Source organism: Tachypleus tridentatus, chromosome 7 (genome assembly GCF_004210375.1).
Source record: "Tachypleus tridentatus isolate NWPU-2018 chromosome 7, ASM421037v1, whole genome shotgun sequence".
Taxonomy (NCBI): domain Eukaryota; kingdom Metazoa; phylum Arthropoda; class Merostomata; order Xiphosura; family Limulidae; genus Tachypleus; species Tachypleus tridentatus.
Window position 1 is genome coordinate 63,525,864 of NC_134831.1, and position 18,618 is coordinate 63,544,481.

The 18,618-nt window shown below is 35.6% G+C and overlaps 1 protein-coding gene across 3 annotated transcripts in view; it reads right to left on the bottom strand.

The window, feature by feature from the left end:
- The window catches only part of LOC143255824 (uncharacterized), a 201,908-nt gene extending 183,766 nt beyond the window's left edge, over positions 1 to 18,142 (bottom strand). For all 3 annotated transcript variants that reach the window (XR_013030880.1, XR_013030877.1, XR_013030874.1), the window contains exon 1: positions 18,000 to 18,142. The gene's annotated coding sequence lies outside the window, so the exon portion shown is untranslated. The remainder of the gene's footprint in view (positions 1 to 17,999) is intronic.
- Positions 18,143 to 18,618: the final 476 nt, after the last annotated feature.

An 18,618-nucleotide genomic window follows, 5' to 3' on the forward strand; every position in this document is an offset into this window, starting at 1 on the left:
AGTTTTAATTTGAAGCTCAAAGTTGCCACAAATATTTGTGAATGTGCAGTTATAATAAATTACACTTACACAGCTAAAGTCATTACACTTACTTTCCAATACACATTACAATTAAAAGAAAAAATTAACATTTTAATATAAATTAAATAAACATTCTGTTAGTAAAATATGCTGTAATATACAGTAAATTACATATGAGCAGCGTTTTTACGCTTCACGTCGAACTGTAAAATTTTCATTAAAACTACTTAAATCTGAATTGCCAGAGTTGGTTTGGTTTCTCTAGAATTTCGCTCACAGCAAGCTAGCTACGCAAAGGTTATCTGAACTAGACGTCATGAGGCTAGTGATGAAAGACAAGAGGGAAGACAGCTAGTCAGCACCATCCACCACGAACTCTTGGGCTACTCTTACCAGTTAGTCACATCATAACAAATGAACACAAAGTGTTTATTTTTTCCATCTTATGGTACTAAATGTCTATCACCTCCAAGTACTGTGCTTCTATGTCACTAGAATAAACTACTCGCGCAATACTGCGGTGCGAAAAGACTCTCATATGATTCACAGAAATTTCAATATACCGACCAAGCTCTTCCATTATTTCTATAATTACTCATACCCGAATAAAACCGTTAGGACATTCGCCAGTGGTATCTAAGCACGCCTGCCATGTTTGGTGTCGCTAGGTTGTAAGTGTAGATTTAGCTCTCGCTACAGGTCACGGGATAAAGGCCGTGTCATCGCATTTGTTGACTTCCATGCAAACTTTTATCGAACTACTATTTTAAGAATTTATGTCAATAAATGTGGAATCAAATTGTAGATTTTAATTCAAACTTTAATATTATATATGAGTTAATTTTTAATCTAAAAGTAAGTATTAAAAGAACACATCTAAACATAGATTTTAGTGAGTCACGTAGTATGTTGAATGCAGCACTACTTAAAATTAGATGTTTGTGATGTCATATTACTAAGTCTATAATTTTGTACAAATTAGAAACTCAAATTATTAACATTATCAAGCTAGAATATAAAATAAGAACCTCACATCTTTTTATTATGTTGGTTTGGTTTGTTGTGAATTTCGCGCAAAGCTATTCAAGGGCTATCTGCGCTAGCCATCCATAATTTAGCAGTGTAAGACTAGAGAGAAGACAAGTAGTCATCACCAATCACCGCCAACTCTCGAGCTACTCTTTTACCAACGAATAGTGGGATTGACTGTCACATTATAACGCCCCCACAGCTGAAAGGGCGAGCACGTTTGGTGCGATGGGTATTCGAACCCGCAACCCTCAGATTACGAGTCAAACGAATAGTGTAGCTTTGCGCGAAATTCAAAAACAAAGAAACAAACAAACGTAACATGAGTACACGTGCACCGCGTCAATGCAAATTGTGTAATGTCAGGTTGATATGACTGAAAGGTCAATATAATAATAAATATATAACTTTATGACTTAAGCTATTTACACTAAACATTTGTATTGTCATATTATAATATGTAGTTCTTCTAGCACGAAAAAAGCACAATTTATATTTATTTCCTAATTTGTTTATGATGGTTACAAGGTTGATCAAATGATAGACCCCACATAGTTAGAGTACAGAAAATAATATAAAACATGAAGTCTTGCTGAAAACAAACATTTGAAATGTATTTGGAGGTTTTAGTGATTATAAAATAGTATTCGAGGTTTTGGGGACGAATAAGAGATTTTTTAAATTATAACATGAAATCACTTTGCACTGAAAGTAGTAACGAAGAAGACTCGATTTTCACAAACAAATATTTGGTAAAATATTTCATAAAAAATCTGATTTTTTGTACACAAAATACTTGTAATATTCTCTAAACGTATACCAAATTTTATGCAGATACACGTGCTGTATCAAAAGTTACAGTGCAACTAATGGGTGCAAATGTGTAGACGAACTCGTGTATATTACACTGAGTCCGTAGCGTTCCCGATATCCCGAGGGGTGGTGGTGGAGGTAAGGAACACAAAATTCAACCTCAGAGTCGGATCCCGCTATCCTGAAAACCTACATTGAAATCCTTATTAAGCCTACGAGAACTTCCGAGGGCGTTTTATACTTTTTTGAAAGATAAGACGTCATATAGATAAGGACTTTCACCACGTCTTCCTGAGTCTCCCTGTCAGGTTTGATCTTACTAGGTCCAAAACTATGAGAGGTTAGCTGGGTATGCAAAGGAGCAAACTGAAGTAATATGAGATGATTCTCTTTACTTTCTATAACAGACCTTCACATTTTGAAAATACTGTAATACAAAATCATATTTAATTTTTAGCGTGTTATTCATTTCTACTTATGAATCATTGGTCATAATGTGAAGCATTCATCTAACACTGGACTAGATATCTTATCTGCAACATCTAATCTTGACACATAATAAGAATATAACCAGTGACGTCACAATATATCATATAACGTTATCGTTGGCGTTATTAGCTCTTATCGATGTTTAGAGACAAAGGTAACTCGTCAATGAAAATGATCATATCAAGGTTAGTGTTCGTCTAAAGTTCTAATTGTAGTTTTTCTTAAAACAAAGCCACACTGAGCTACCTTCTGTACCATTCGCGGAGAATCAAACCCCGAATTTTAACGTTGGAGTCTGAAGAGTTACCGTTGTCCCACATAGGTACTCATAATGCAGAGAATTTAAACTCCATAAAAGTTATTCTGGTTTTAATAACGAATTTTCTATAATTCAGCTATGTAAACTTCTAAAATAATATTCATGTTTTCCTATCACGTAAGGATTTTTTTTTAATCGGGAAGGAAAAGAAAACTATTACTTAGATCAGATGATTATTTTGTTTAACCGAATGAACATTTTTATTATGTTTGTTACATTTGTGTTCTAGAACGACCGATAACGCTCTCACGTCGCGATTAGTCTATAGACATCTGTAATTAGTGGTTGTCAACATGTTAGGAAAAACAAAATGTGACACGAATTCAGTTAAAATGATTCACTTATGTAAAAGTACATATGACGTTTCGTGAAATATCTGTAACCGTTGGAAAAAAAAATGGATACTGTTTTCAGCGTACATGAATTACTGCAGAACGTGTAACAATGTCAATATAATAGAACCATCGCAGGGCTCTATAATTATGAACCTGTTAATTTACTGTGTAGATCACGTTAGAGTTAAAATTTAAAAAGTATATACACTGTTGGCCAAGATCTTAAGGCCAATGAACATAAAGAAAAAATATGCATTTTGCGTTGTTAGACTCAACCACTTATTTGAGTAAAGCTTCGAAAGATGAAAATAAGAAAAGGGAAAATAAAGAGAAAAAAATTTTTAGCATTTAATAGGGAAAATGTGAACACTATGAAATTAGCTTAAATACTAGCTGGTCAAAAGTTTAAGACCATACTAAAACGAAGCGTTAATCGGTAAACACGTTTGTTTCTTTTTGAATTTCTCACAAAGCTACGCGAGGGCTATCTGTGCTAGCCGTCCCTAATTTAGTAGTGTAAGACTAGAGGAAAGGCAGTTTGTCATCACCACCCACCGCCAACTCTTGGGCTACTCTTTCACCAACAAATAGTGGGATTGACTGTCACATTATAACGCCCCACGGCTAAAAGAGCGAGCATGTTTGGCGCGACCATCAGATTACGAGTCCAACGCCTTAACACACTTGACCATGCCAGGCCCGGTAAACACGTAACGAAATTTAGTCATTTGTGTTCAAGCATTAGCGTTGTCAATATCTCCCACTGGCATTTCCTGTGTTGCATTGAGTAAAACATGGCAAAGGCTAAAAAGTTGAGTTTGAACGTGGCAGAATTATCGAGCTGCAAAAGCAAGGTTTCTCTTAACATGCCATCGCTGGTGAGATTGGGCGTAGTAAAACTGCTGTTGCAAATTTCTTAATAGACCCTGAGGAATACGGAACGAGAATTTCAAGTGGTCGGTCCAAGAAAATTTCGCCGGCGTTGAGTAGGAGGATTCGACGGGTTGTCCGGCAAAACACCAGTCGATCGTCGAACCGGATTAAGGCCCTTACGGACACAGAATGCAGCTCAAGAAAAAAAAGACGACATTTACGGGCGAAAGGCTTTAAGAACTGTAAACGCCTTCAAAGGTCACGCTTCCTTCCACACGACGAAACAGCTCGGTTAAACTTTGCTGAGAAACACCAAACATGGGACGTAGAAAAGTGGAGGAAAGTTTTGTTCTCTGATGAGAAAAAATTTAACCTGGATGGTCCAGATGGCTTCCAACGTTACTGGCACAATAAGGATATCCCACCGAAGACATTTTCTACACGACACAGTAGAGGAGATTCCATCATGATATGGGGTGCTTTCTCCTTCCATGGAACAATGGAGCTTCAGGTTATACAGGGGCGTCAAACACCAGCTGGCTACACTGGCATGTTGGAGAGAGCATCCTTATTAACTGAAGGCCCTCGCTTGTGTGGAAATGACTGGATCTTTCAGCAGGACAACAACGCTGCAATCCACAATGCCCGCTGGAGAAATGACTTTTTCATGGCGAATAACGTGATTCTTTTGGACCATCCAGCGTGTTCGCCCGAACTGAACCCCATTGAAAATGTTTGGGGGTGGATGACAAGGGAACTCTATAAAAATGGACGTCAATTCCAAACAGTGCATGATCTGCGTGAAACCATCTTCACCACTTGGAATAACATTCAAGCCAACCTTCTGCAAACGCTTATATCAACCATGCCAAAGCGAATGTTTAAAGTTATTCGCAATGACGGCCGTGCAACTCACTACTGAGACATCTTGTTGAGCATTTTCTAGTCTATTTAGGACTTCTTTTTGGTATGGTCTTAAACTGTGGACCAGCTAGTATTTAGGCTAATTTCATATTGTTTATATTTTTCCTATTAAATGCTAAAAAGTTTTTTATTTTTATTTTCCATTTTCTTATTTTCATCTTTCGAAGCTCTACACAAATAAGTTGTTTAGTCTAACAACGCAAAATGCATATTTTTTCTTTATGTTCATTGGCCTTCAGATTTTGGCCAGCAGTGTAGGTGTATGTAAATCCCAGTTCATCATTCGATTTACCACTTGTCACTGAGTTATACCAGTTTAGAGGAATTCTACATGTTGTCATTAACCATGGAGAAGAACAAATCCAAAGAACAAGACTTGGTTTCATATAGCAGAAATGTATATAATACACGTATGATGGTTCGAGATGTTTTGTACTCACATGAAACCACTGAAAACGGTTATTTATATGTTAACCACACCCGTGTTTTTATCTCTTTACTATCTGCCTCTCCGTGACAATCTCCTTAGTGTAAGACATTATCACAAAGAAGCCATTTTGTGTACAGCATATTTTTACACAAACTATCATATAAACCTTTTGTTACGAGCAAGAATTTCCACTTTCTTTTCAAAATTTCTGGATAGACCTTGTTACAATGTGTTCTGTATACTCCACATCAAGACATTGACTGGACAGACTTTGTTACAATGTGTTCTGTATACTCCATTTCAAGACATTGACTGGACAGACCTTTTTACAATGTGTTCTGTATACTCCACTTCAAGACATTGACTGGACAGACCTTGTTACAATGTGTTATGTATACTCCACTTACAGACATTGACTGGACAGACCTTGTTACAATGTGTTATGTATACTCCACTTCAAGACATTGACTGGACAGACCTTGTAACAATGTGTTCTGTATACTCCACTTCAAGACATTGAATGGCTATAAATAACTCCGCAGCTGGTGCTAAGATATTAAATTCTCACACGGTCACGAAGATCTTCAGCCTCTAGTTGATTTTTTTTTATTTTTGGTCCCAACCCCGGTGCTGTCGTTGGAGTACATTAGAGGCTGGTGGATCATCAGCAATTCTCTGACAAATGTAGCTCTTGGTGTGCATCTCCTCTCCAGGTAGCGTCCCTAATTTGGCGATGAAAGATTAGACGGAAGGCAGCTAATCGACAACTACCACCCTCAACTCTTAGACTGTTTGTTTACCACCAAATAGTCGGATTAACCATCTATTATAATGCTCCTACAACTGAAAAGACAAACATGCCTTGCAGAGAATATTAGAATGAACCCGCAACCTGCAGTTAGCGAGTTGAGTGTCCTAACCACCAAGGCCTACAGTTGATACACATGCTTCCTATATTCTAAAGTTCTTGATAGGATTAAACCACAATCAAGAACTTTTCTCAATACACACTAAATAGATTGCTCTTTTCTTGATATTAGTTAGTGTAGTAGAACTAATGCTACGAAAGCGTAAAATATTAGAAATTAAAGAGGCCAACATTCGTGGACGAATGCGATATGTTTTCATCATACAATCCCAGCAGAACAAAAAAGGTGAGAAACAGACAATTCAAAACCTGCCCATATTACTGCTGGAGCCAAATTCCATGTAAGTTGGTTCAGAAAGCCTCAGATTTTGTTTTTCCAGCTGAAAAATTGAGCAAATGACAAAAATTCCAAAGTTGTCCATATCTCCGTTTGGAACCTGTAAAAAAATAAGTATCTTTGAGCAAATTGGCCGAAATACAGCTTTTTGGCATCTTGACATTGTCTACAATTTGAAATAAAGAGTAATGTCCACCATTTTTGTACTTATGTTCATGAGACCTGTAAAAAAAATATCTTTATACCATGTCTCATATAAACTGGAAAAATACGGCCGAGTAACTGAACAAACCCTCAAAACTATGAATTTTTGTGACCTATGCCCCCGTCCCCAATTTGTGCGAATTTTCATCTTGGTGGCTGCGAAAATAACAGCAGAGGAGCCCATAATATACATTTATGGGTTGTTTTACCTTTCATCCCATAAAATCTAAAAAAAAAGCCCTAAATAAAAATGTTTCTGGCGTATCGGACCAGGGTATAAACCTCCCTGAGAAATGATGGTTTGTTTATATTTAAGTACAAAGCTACACAAAAGACTATCTGTACTCTGCTCACCATGGGTATCGAAACTCGGTTTTTAGCGGTGTAAGTCCGCAGACATACCGCTGTGCCAATGGAGGCAGAAATGAAGGAGTGGTGTTTGACTGAAAAGTGTTTGGAAGATTGTTTTTTTTAATTTTGCGCAAAGCTACTCGAGGGATATCTACGCTCGCCATCCCTAATTTAGCAGTGTAAGACAAGAGAAAAGGCAGCTAGTCATCACCACCCACCGCCAACTCTTGGGCTACTCTTTTACCAGCAAATAATGGGATTGACCGTCATATTCTAACGCCCCCATGGCTGAAAGGGCGAGTATGTTTGGTGCGACCGGGATATGTGTTTGGAAGAAGAAGAGAAAGAAACACAGTATCTGTGGAGACATAATATAAAACGAGGTTCATAGACCGATTGGATAACATATAATTATTAATAAATCAGATAAGTGAGAACAACTTTGTCTTAGTTATTTTAGGGAAGATTCTTCTGGTTATCGTGCCACCAAAAACATTACAGCATTCTTAACAGGAAGTTTGTGCGACACAGTGTTTAGTATGAGTAGAGAAACGAAAACGCCAGCCATTGAATATATACGGATATTTATGTAAATACACCTTAAGCATACAAGCATAATACAAGAAAATTGTAGTGCTGGTGAAATATATATATCTATATATATATTATTAAATATACAGATACAATGAAATCCTAGTTTTTAATGTGTGCGATAAACAGTGAACATGAAGGTTTAGCTTGTTTCTTGTTAAGTGCAAAACTTAATAATAAGCCTTCTGTGACGTGACCAACGTAGGGATCGATCCCCGAATTCTAATGTTATGAGTTATCAATTTTAACATTGAAACACAAGGATAATGATTAAAAAGTCTGAGCTTCTGTGCGTACTGAGTGTTTCTGACAAATAAAAAAGACAGTTAGTCATGACCACTCACAGTCAATTCTCGGGCTACTTTTTTACAAACGAATTGTGAGATTGACCCTCTCGTTATAATCCTACTCGTCCCTGCATGAAAGGGCTACGATGGTTGGTGGGGCAAGAATTCGAAGTCACGACTCTCAAACGTCGACTGCCATAATGGCTAAGAGCATGAAGGACCTGAGTGATGAATTAAAATCATAATGTAACAATAATATTTAAATTAATGTTTGTTTTTATTGATAAGTACAAACTACACTATGGGCTATCTGTGCTGTGCCCACACGAGTATCGGAACCAAGTTTCTGAAATTATGTCTTGAGACTTACTGCTGTGTCACTGGGTGTTGTGTGTGGTTGGGAGTAATTACAATTAATGTTAATACTGTGAGAAATAAAACTATATCCAGGGGTATTAGGGGATCTGAGTATGCGCTTGTACTTTTTTGTGTAACAACAAAATAAATTTGTTTGTTTGTTTTTGAATTTCGCACAAAGCTACTCGAGGGCTATCTGTACAAGCCGTCCCAAATTTAGCAGTGTAAGACTAGAGGGAAAGCAGCTAGTCATCACCACCCACCGCCAACTCTTGGGCTATTCTTTTACCAAATAATAGTGGGATTGACCGTCACATTATAACGCCCCCACGGCTTAAAGGGCGAGCATGTTTGGCGCGACCGGGATGCGAACCCGCGACCCTCAGATTACGAGTCGCACGCCTTAACACGCCTGGCCATGCCGGGCCGACAATATAAACATAAGTTTTACATACGATATATTATAAGATTAAACTTTTATATTTAAACGTTATTATAAGCTACATATACTGTGTTAACTGTATTTTTATTACAAGCATATGACACTTGGTTACATAAATTTAACTGATAAGTGTCTAATAATTGAAAAGAAATTAAGTGTCTGAAATGCTCTCTACATATATATTTCAGTATAAGATCGGGACAATTCTTAGCATATTTACTTAGGCGTTCCGGCTTAAAACGTTAACCACTACTAATTTTATAAAGTGCTTTTCCCTATGATACAGATTCATTAAATAACACTATGTTACAAAATTTTTACTTTTTCTTGTTCCTGAACAGAAATTGTTATTTGCCAATTGCTTATGCCTAAAGTAAATGGAAAAGATTTATTTTTGTCTTCAAACTGCTTTTGTCATCTGGGTAACGAAATTTTCAAATTTACCCATTTTCCAGAACATTCCAGGTAGATTCAATGCTGAGAAGCTAATAGAGAATTTTCTCGAACTTACAAGAATTTTAAGAACGTTCTAGTATGTTGTAGAACTTACGAGAATTTTCAAGAACCTTTTAGACTTTTCTAGAACTTTCCATAGTTGTATATATACAGGTGCTCACCACTTCAGTTTAGTTCTAGCTACCTAAGTGAATACATAGACCTATTTGATTTTATCAGAAATAGAATCAAGAAGCTGCAAACATTCTTCAGACGCATTCTGCTATGTATGTGGCCAACTTATCAAGACAAGAGCGAAAAAGTACTCTGTGACAGCATCTGATAAACTATGTGAATCCTACAAGACATATTTCGGCATGCCTGTTGTGGATCAATACAAATCCTGGGAACCTCATTTTACATGTGAGCACTGCAAAAACTCTAGAATGTAAGACGGACAATTTTTGCTTGCTTGAATAGTAAGATTTTACATTACACAAATTTTGGACTTTTTAAAATTTAAATATCTTTCGGTGCACTTCAAAGAGGAATACAACAGCGTCAAGACCTTGCTAGAAGCCTTGAAGTATGATGAGTATGGCTTGGATTTTATTGGAGACTTCAAAATGGTGGCATTCCTGATGGATCTCCAAGGAGGCTTTACCAAGTTTCCCTGTTATATTTGCCTTTGGGAGAGCAGTGACACCGCAGCGCACTACAACAGGAAGCACTGGCCACAACGGACCGAGGTCTCTGTGGGGAGGCACAATGTCAAGTATGAGGCACAAGTGGACCTCCAGAAGTGTTGTTCCCACCATTACACATAAAATTCTGTCTTATGAAACAATTTGTCACAGATCTTGATAAGGAGTCTGCAGCCTTCAAGTACCTTCGAGACTTCTTCCCTAAGCTGTCTGAGGCAAAGGTAAAAGCTAGTGTCTTCGTTAAACCGCAAATAAAGAAGATTCTGGAGTGCACAGAATTTCTCAAGAAGCTCAGTAGAAAGGAAAAAAAGCTTGAGGTAGCTTTGCCACAGTGGTTCGGTGCTTCTTGGCCAATCACAAGGCCAAATATTATGTGGAACTGTTTGAGACTGGTGAAGAACTACTGCAAAATGTCCCTGAATGTCCATATCCTTGACGCTCATCTTGATAAATTCAAAAACGTGGGAGCATACTCAGAGGAACAAGGCGAGCGCTTCCAAGATATACTGGACTTTGAACGCCGCCACCAAAGAGCGTATAACGAAAACATGATGGGAGACTACATTTGGGGGCTGATACGTGAAAGTGATTTACATTACAGTCGCAAATTTCGAAAAACTACTCACTTCTAAACATTTTTGTGCATTTGTGTATAACTTTAGTACAAATACATGTAAATTTTGATTCATATGTTGTTTTATTCAGACCTTATATGAATGAAAATGTGCAAATTTGCCCGTTTTTACATTAAAAATAAGTTAATTTCTAAATTTCGTTATCCAGGTCACAAAAACAAAGTTTAAAGGGAATAATGGTCATTTTCTGTACTTTTACAACATAAACAATTAAGAAATAACACATACTATCCAGGAACAAAATTTGTGTTATATAGTGTAATACATTCATGACGGAATTATTTATAAAGCCTGTTGGGACTAACTGTAAATAAGTCATTATCAAAGTTAGAGTAGAATTATATATCAGAGGACGGTAATGATACCGAATATAATCCGATGATAAGAATATAAAAAATAGCTTTATTTAGTAGGCCTACATTATTAACAACTAAATAAGTTATATTAATATTTAAAAACTTACAAAGATCTTAAGATGAAATATAACAACATATAATATCTTTAATATTTATAAACTGGTGATCACCCGCGAAACAGGTATATGAATATGTACCCCATGCGCAAAATTAAATGACTTGTGTTTGAATTTCGCGTAAAGCTACACGAGGGCTATCTGCGCTAGCCGTCCCTCATTTAGCAGTGTAAGACTAGAGGGAAGGCAGCTAGTCATGACCACTCACTGCCAGCTCTGGGGCTACTCTTTCACCAACAAATAGTTGGATTGACTGACACATTATAAAGGTGAAAGGGCGAGCATGTTTAGTGCGACGGGGATGCGAACCAGCGACCCTCAAATTACGAGTCGCACGTCTTAACACGCTTGGCCATGAAAGTCCAAATAACTTGTGACCTAAAAAGAACGTGGTTTCGTTTTCATTATTTACAATTGAAATTACTTAACACAATCCTGAAAAGATAATACAATGTAAATGAAACCATACTAAGTGAATACCCTTAAAAATGAACAAAAAGAACGACCATGGCAAAGATTATAGCATGTTTATAAACTGTAATTCACCAACTGTAGTTACCATTCTGTAGCATGTTTATAAACTGTAATTCACCAACTGTAGTTACCATTCTGTAGCATGTTTATGAACTATAATACACCAACTGTAGTTACCATTCTGTAGCATGTTTATAAACTGTAATTCACCAACTGTAGTTACCATTCTGTAGCATGTTTATAAACTGTAATTCACCAACTGTAGTTACCATTCTGTAGCATGTTTATAAACTGTAATTCACCAACTGTAATTACCATTCTGTAGCATGTTTATAAACTGTAATTCACCAACTGTAGTTACCATTCTGTAGCAGTTTATAAACTGTAATACACCAACTGTAGTTACCATTCTGTAGCATGTTAATAAACTGTAATTCACCAACTGCAGTTACTATTCTGTAGCATGTTCATAAACTGTAATTCACCAACTGTAGTTACCATTCTGTAGCATGTTTATAAACTCTAATTCACCAACTGTAGTTACCATTTTCTAGCATGATTAGAAACTGTAATTTACCAAGTGTAGTTACCATTCTCCAGCACGTCTGTAAACTGTAATTCATCCAATAATCGGTATTTCTGGCTCGTAATAGAAAATGACACTGTGAAAGTTCACATAAAAGCAATTAATTATTTTAATATCTTGATATCTTTCTCAAGATTTTCATCTATGAACAAAGAAGAAACAAAATAAATATTTCGAATTTTACTTCAAGGAGCTTATTTTACGTTTCTATTACTAACACCATACAGTTTCACAACATTTATTTTTAAAGACCATCCACGTTCTAGTTGTCAGCGTTACTGTTTATAAAGTCACATATGCATTGCTAAGATATGACGTACTTGTGTAAACAAACGTTACTGCAAATGTACGTGTGTATGTGTGCTGATTTTATGGGAAAACCACACTGGAATAAATCTGTTATGATCCCCACAGGGAATTACACTCCGGATTTGAGCGTTGTGAATCCTTAGACTTACAGTTGTCCTATCGGAAAACTAAGTGTGTATATGCTAACTTATTGATACATATTATACATATATACGTTGAAACCTATATTTTTTTTAGTGAATGAAAATATTACTATGAGTATTGGAATAGTTTACTCTCTATACTTTGCACAAATGATGGCTTCAATAGTTATCAGTTGACACGCGATATTATAAGAAACGTCAAGACGAGAATATCTGGTTCACACGATATTATAAGAAACGTCAAGACGAGAATATCTGGTTGATGCACGATATTATAAGAAACGTCAAGACGAGAATATCTAGTTGATACACGATATAATAAGAAACGTCAAGACGAGAATATCTGGTTGACACACGATATTATAAGATATGTCAAGACGAGAATATCTGGTTGACATACAATATTATAAGAAGCGTCAAGACGAGAATATCTGGTTGACACACGATATTATAAGAAGCGTCAAGACGAGAATATCTGTACCGTCTTGTTATCAGTGATTCTATAGTCCTATATTCTAGACTATATTCTATAGTCATATTCTATGACTACAAAACTTTATTCTCAAAAATTCAATGGTTTCGGATCAATATTTGGGAAAATCTCGCCCTTACGTTGGACACCTTTCGTCCCACCATTGTTGAGTTAAACGATGTTAGTTTGCTTAAGTTTTGGGTTTATATATAAATGTCATATACAGTTACATTATCAAACTGAAAGACGGGAGTGGTTTTCCAAATTTTTGATTTTCCTAGAACCACATCAGGTGGAGAGAACTTGGTCATCTTAAACCAGCACGTGACCTAACTCGCTCTGTTATAGTGTTTGTTAATTGTAGTCGACAGTGGCCTTGAGAGACTTATCTCTACAGGCTTATCGTATGTAATGTGTACACAAGTGTATGGTGTTACTTGTTTTTTTTTTTAAACACTAAAACTGTAAGTCACCAGTATCCTCTCAGGTGTAAATGCGTGCGTGTCATTGTTACAACACACACATCCAGTCACGTTCGTTTATCATCGCGCAAAATTCCCTTTTTTGTGTTTATTTTTTTAGGACATTAGTTCGAGCTCCAAGAAGCGGTAATCTGTTTTGCAGAATTCTTGATAATACGAGTAAATAATTGCTTTGAATTATGGGTTCTTTTGGTTGCAATGGTGTTTAACGGAAATGTTCGTAAAGAATTTTTTATCATATACTTTAATCGTTTCACAAAGTGTCACTTCCCTAAAATTTGGGTCTAAACATGGACTTGTAATTACAATATGCTTGCCCGAAATTCTTGAACAGAAAATGATAATAGAATGTTATCTCGATGTCGCGACATTTCCTGACTTCTCCCATTAACAAAAGAACGTTTCATACTTGATAAGTATTTGAATACTCAGAGCACATATGTATTTTTTGAACTTGCAACCGTATGTAGAATATCAAAAAAACAAAACAGTTATAGTGCAATTGGCAAACACATAAAATTAAGTTTTTTAGCACTTTCTAGTGCCATATTCAAGGTATTGTAATGTATTTTCTGCAACTGATAGAAATTCTAGTAATTTTCATGTGATTGTACATCAAAATTTCAAAAACAGAGAATATATTAGTTAATCATGAAATGAGTTGTTATATATCATAGTAACGTGCAAGATTTTAGAATAAACTACCAATTCGCTAACAGATCAAAAATGCCCGGAATAGCCAAGTGTGTTAAGGCGTTCGACTCGTAATTCTCGGGTTCGAATCCCAGTTGTACCAAACATGCTCGCTCTTTCAGCCACGGGGCGTTATAATGTTACGGTCAATCCCACTATTCGTTGGTAAAAGAGTAGCCCAAGAGTTGGCGGTGGGTGGTGATGACTATCTACTTTCTTTCTAGTCGTACACTGCTAAATTAGGGACGGCTAGCGCAGATAGCTCTCGAGTAGTTTTGCGCGAAATTAAAAAACAAACAAACAGATCAAAAGTAGAAAAATCACAATTGGCTTAAACTATTAGCTTTGAATAATACTAATAATTTTGCATTACAAGCTACAGCAAAAGTGTCAGTTTTGATGAATGACGACATACCGTCGTATTAGTCTCCTTTTTGATATATTATTCCTGTTTAAAATAACATACAGGCAACATTAGGCCATTTGGTCCCTCAAAGCTATCTCATAAGATGAAGTGAAATATCGACCTACACTAGCATTGACATCTAATTTCATAAGCCAAACTGTCTTAACTGGATCCTAGCCAGTCCATTTAAAATTTTAAAGTTATGCAAATAACACAGTAACGATAAAGTACATTATTATGTACCATTAGCAGTATCTTTAAACACGTCCAATAATAACTGCAAAAATAGCCAGTAGAGTTAGTAATACTTTGCTGGTTAAGTGAGTTTTGATGTTAAAGCATGCTATATAATGCAATTAGTTATATGTTTTCAGATAACTGATATAAAGGCGAACAAAATGCAAGTCAACTGAATGAGAAATAAATTTTATTTTGAAAGTACACTTATCATAGGATATAGGTAGTATTCACACATAGGATGGGGACAATGTTCACACATTTTAAACAGTTCGGTTCTAATTTAATGTTAATACCCGCTGCCAGTTAATACGTATCATTCACTCTGACCTGGTCCTTGTTTACGTTTAAAGTTGTTTCCGAACTGCAACTGTAATTTGTTTATTAGAATGTTAGCTGCTACTTGAGTGGAAATTACTTGTAACTCGAATTCGCTTAAAATTTATTTAGTTTGATTTCATAGATAAATATAATAAATTATATAATTCACTTTTGATCTCAAATTCTGGACTGTTGTCATTAGCTGTAATGAATTTAGCAAGTTCAATTTTAGTGACTGTATTAGTGTTTTGTTACGCACATTATTTTTGATTTGCGCTATTTTAAATTACAAATGTTTTTAGTTAGCATACTTTCATAGTTCAATCATCATAAAACCACAGCATTGAACACCCCAGAACAAGTACCACAATCATTCGTTTACGTGTGTTTGTGTGTTTTTCTTATAGCAAAGCCACAGCGGGCTATCTGCTCAGCCCACCGAGGGGAATAGAACCCCTGATTGTAGCGTTGTAAATCCGGAGACATACCGCTGTACTAGCGGGGGGCCATTCGTTTACGAGCATACAAATATGGATAGCTAGAAAATTTACAGATTGTCTTCAGGCTTCCAAAATATCAAAGGAAGAAGTAGTAACGTAAAACATGTTAGTATGAAGAATGTGCACCTTCCCAATAGAGTGGGGGTAATGAACAAATTCACATGGACGATATAAGAAAAATAAAATAACTGATTTTTTTGTAGTAATTAATGAGGTTGATATTCTGCCTGTTTAAGTTTACTGTAATAATTGGTACTTAAACATTATACATTTACAGTAAAAGGTGGGAAGGATACTAAAAAGGTTAGATGTTTATAGTTTAAAGCACCAGATGGTACTAGTATTCACTGAAATTAGTGATCCAATTAACAAACTAATCCTTTACAGTCGCTCAAAATCTATAGCAATAAAATGTTACTGGCTTTTTTGAGGAAGTGAAGAAACTGGGAACAAAGTTATTAACAGGTAAAGCTGTAAATAATAAATTAGTCAGAGGTCCACAATCTTGAAGCTCGAACACAATTTGTGCAGAAGAATGAACACAGAGAGGGAAAGAAAAACATATGCTGAGAAAAGTGAATATATATATATATATATATACACATCTCCTTATAACACATTATTGGGTCTTAACTCACAATATTAGAACTCACTGGTTGGTCTCTCGAGTCTTAAATAACTCTGTGGAGATGTTGAAGTTATATGGAGGACAACTTTATTCCACAAAGAACATACAGAATTCTGATAATACCACACTTTTTTATCAGATGTATATCAAAGTGCGACATATAACAGTTATAGGTCACCTACCTTGTGGAAACCTCATTACTTATGACAGAAAGATTAATTTCTAGCTTATACCAACCCACCCAAATCCGTGATACACCCCTTAACTTTGGTATAATCCACACTCCAAGGCAGTGATGAAACACATGATGAAAACAAATGAAGCTTTATTTGATGAAGGGAGAGAGGGGTATAGAATAGAAAAGGCTTTATGTGTTGGGTGATAAAACTTTGAATTTGACATTCAAAGTTAACATTGGAGGAACTTACATCAAGACAGGTTTTCGCAGGCTACTTCACCGATCTTCACTATCAACCTAGAATTACGTCAGACAATCATGCGCACGTGTCCGTTTTCTTTTATGATACTTAAAAAAATATAACTAGTTAATTGTTTTTCGCCCGATTTTCCAGATTCTTTCCTACTATAGAAGTAGTCCTAACTAGCCTATAATTTCCAGTAGAATTCTTATCACTCCTTAAAAACAGGAGTGACGTTAGCAAGCCCTCAACCTGTTAGAATTTCAGTTGATACTTGAGCGGGAATTATTTGTAACTCATTCGTTTTGGTTGATAAATAACTGTAAGTTATATAGTTCAATTATGATATCAAATTCTGAGCCTTTGTAATTAGCTGAGTTTTTAAAAACATAAAAATAACAACAGCAGCTGCATTTTTTTTCCTGAAGAAAGTGGACGTTTCGGATCATACGTATATTATGTTTAAGCCGTGTTGCTCAGTTCATATTACAGATATAGGATACCCTAGTTGGGAAGATAGGGGTCGTATCAAATACGCAGGACCGTTAAGATATCCAGTATGTATGGGATGGTACTTGTTATTTGGACGAACAAAGAAACAACGGACTGGTGTAAGAAGGCTGTGGAGTTGCTTTACAAAATTCTCGTGAATGTATTAACTAAACGTTGCGTTACTTTTTGTTTTATGATAATCAATTTCCTTAGTAGGTTTTAACTGATAGCAGTTTTATCAAGAGGTTTAAGTATTCATTGTGTATATAACGTATTCTTTCCTTTAGTTTTATGTTCTGCATGTTAAAGAAATTAAAAGTCACATAAATTAAGTATAAATTGACGTTAATTTTTATAAGAGTGGGTGTGAAAAAAATTCCCTGAACCTGAAAAACCAAATGTACGGACGTATATAACAGAAAAACGTAAATCACACGTACAGGTAAAAGGTTAAAACGCATAACATGTAAACAAAATACATTATCAATTAGTTACATGCTAGTATGAAAATTAATCAGTTTTTTGTGGCTCAGTAATCATCATCTTAGCTCAGTTAATTAACCTCAAACATAAATAATAAGTTGTTTAAAAATAAAAAAAAAAGCAATGTCAGTGGCTTAAATGGAGAACGCATATATTAGTGGAGACTATAATCCAGAACAACGAATTTTAAACTAAACATAAATTTACTGTAAGTAATAAAAGCATAACGTTATTATTAAGCACTAAGCCTGACATAAATAAACCTGCTCTAACCTGACAAATTCTACTGAGAATTAAAAGCCGAAAAACTCGAAATAATCGCATAATAAGAAGTGAATAACATACGTATTAATTGTCTGTTCTTGAGACATAATGGTTAAATGAGCAATGTTTTTAAAGTTACGCTGGATGGTACATAATAATGAACTATAAACTAACCTGAGTTGAAAATATGTAGACGTTTAACGGCTGCACACACACATAACGTCGTACTGGAACAAATAATGCGTCACCAGAATATATATATATAACTTGGCACTATAGTGTAATCGATTACGATAGACAAACGGAAGCAGCTTCAGTCCTTCGAATATCGAAACGATGGTCTGCTGCAGGATTTGACGGGATAGAGGGCGCTACTGTCTTTGTCTCATGAGAGAACCGAAAATGAATTTTAAAAATGACTACACAAGAATCCTTTCAAACTTAACTATTTATTTTTGCAGAAACAGAAATGTAAAGAAAGATATATGTTACTCGGTAAAGCTGGCCATCTTTGTTTCATAAACTTAAATTAATTAGAAGTGTATTTCGTTTATTTCAGAAGAGCGTAAACAATAAGTGTTTAACAGCAGCGAGGTGTCCCTAACATTGAACCACAAACCTCAGGACCAATCGACAGCAACATACTAATATATATTTATATATATTATATATTTATTTTTACTTTATTTAATTATTTACTTTTAGTAATTGATTAAGTTTGCAATGGATTCTGAGTAAGTAACAGAGAACCGTGTTTTTCACATCAAAAAAGGGGGTCAAAGTTACTATCCAT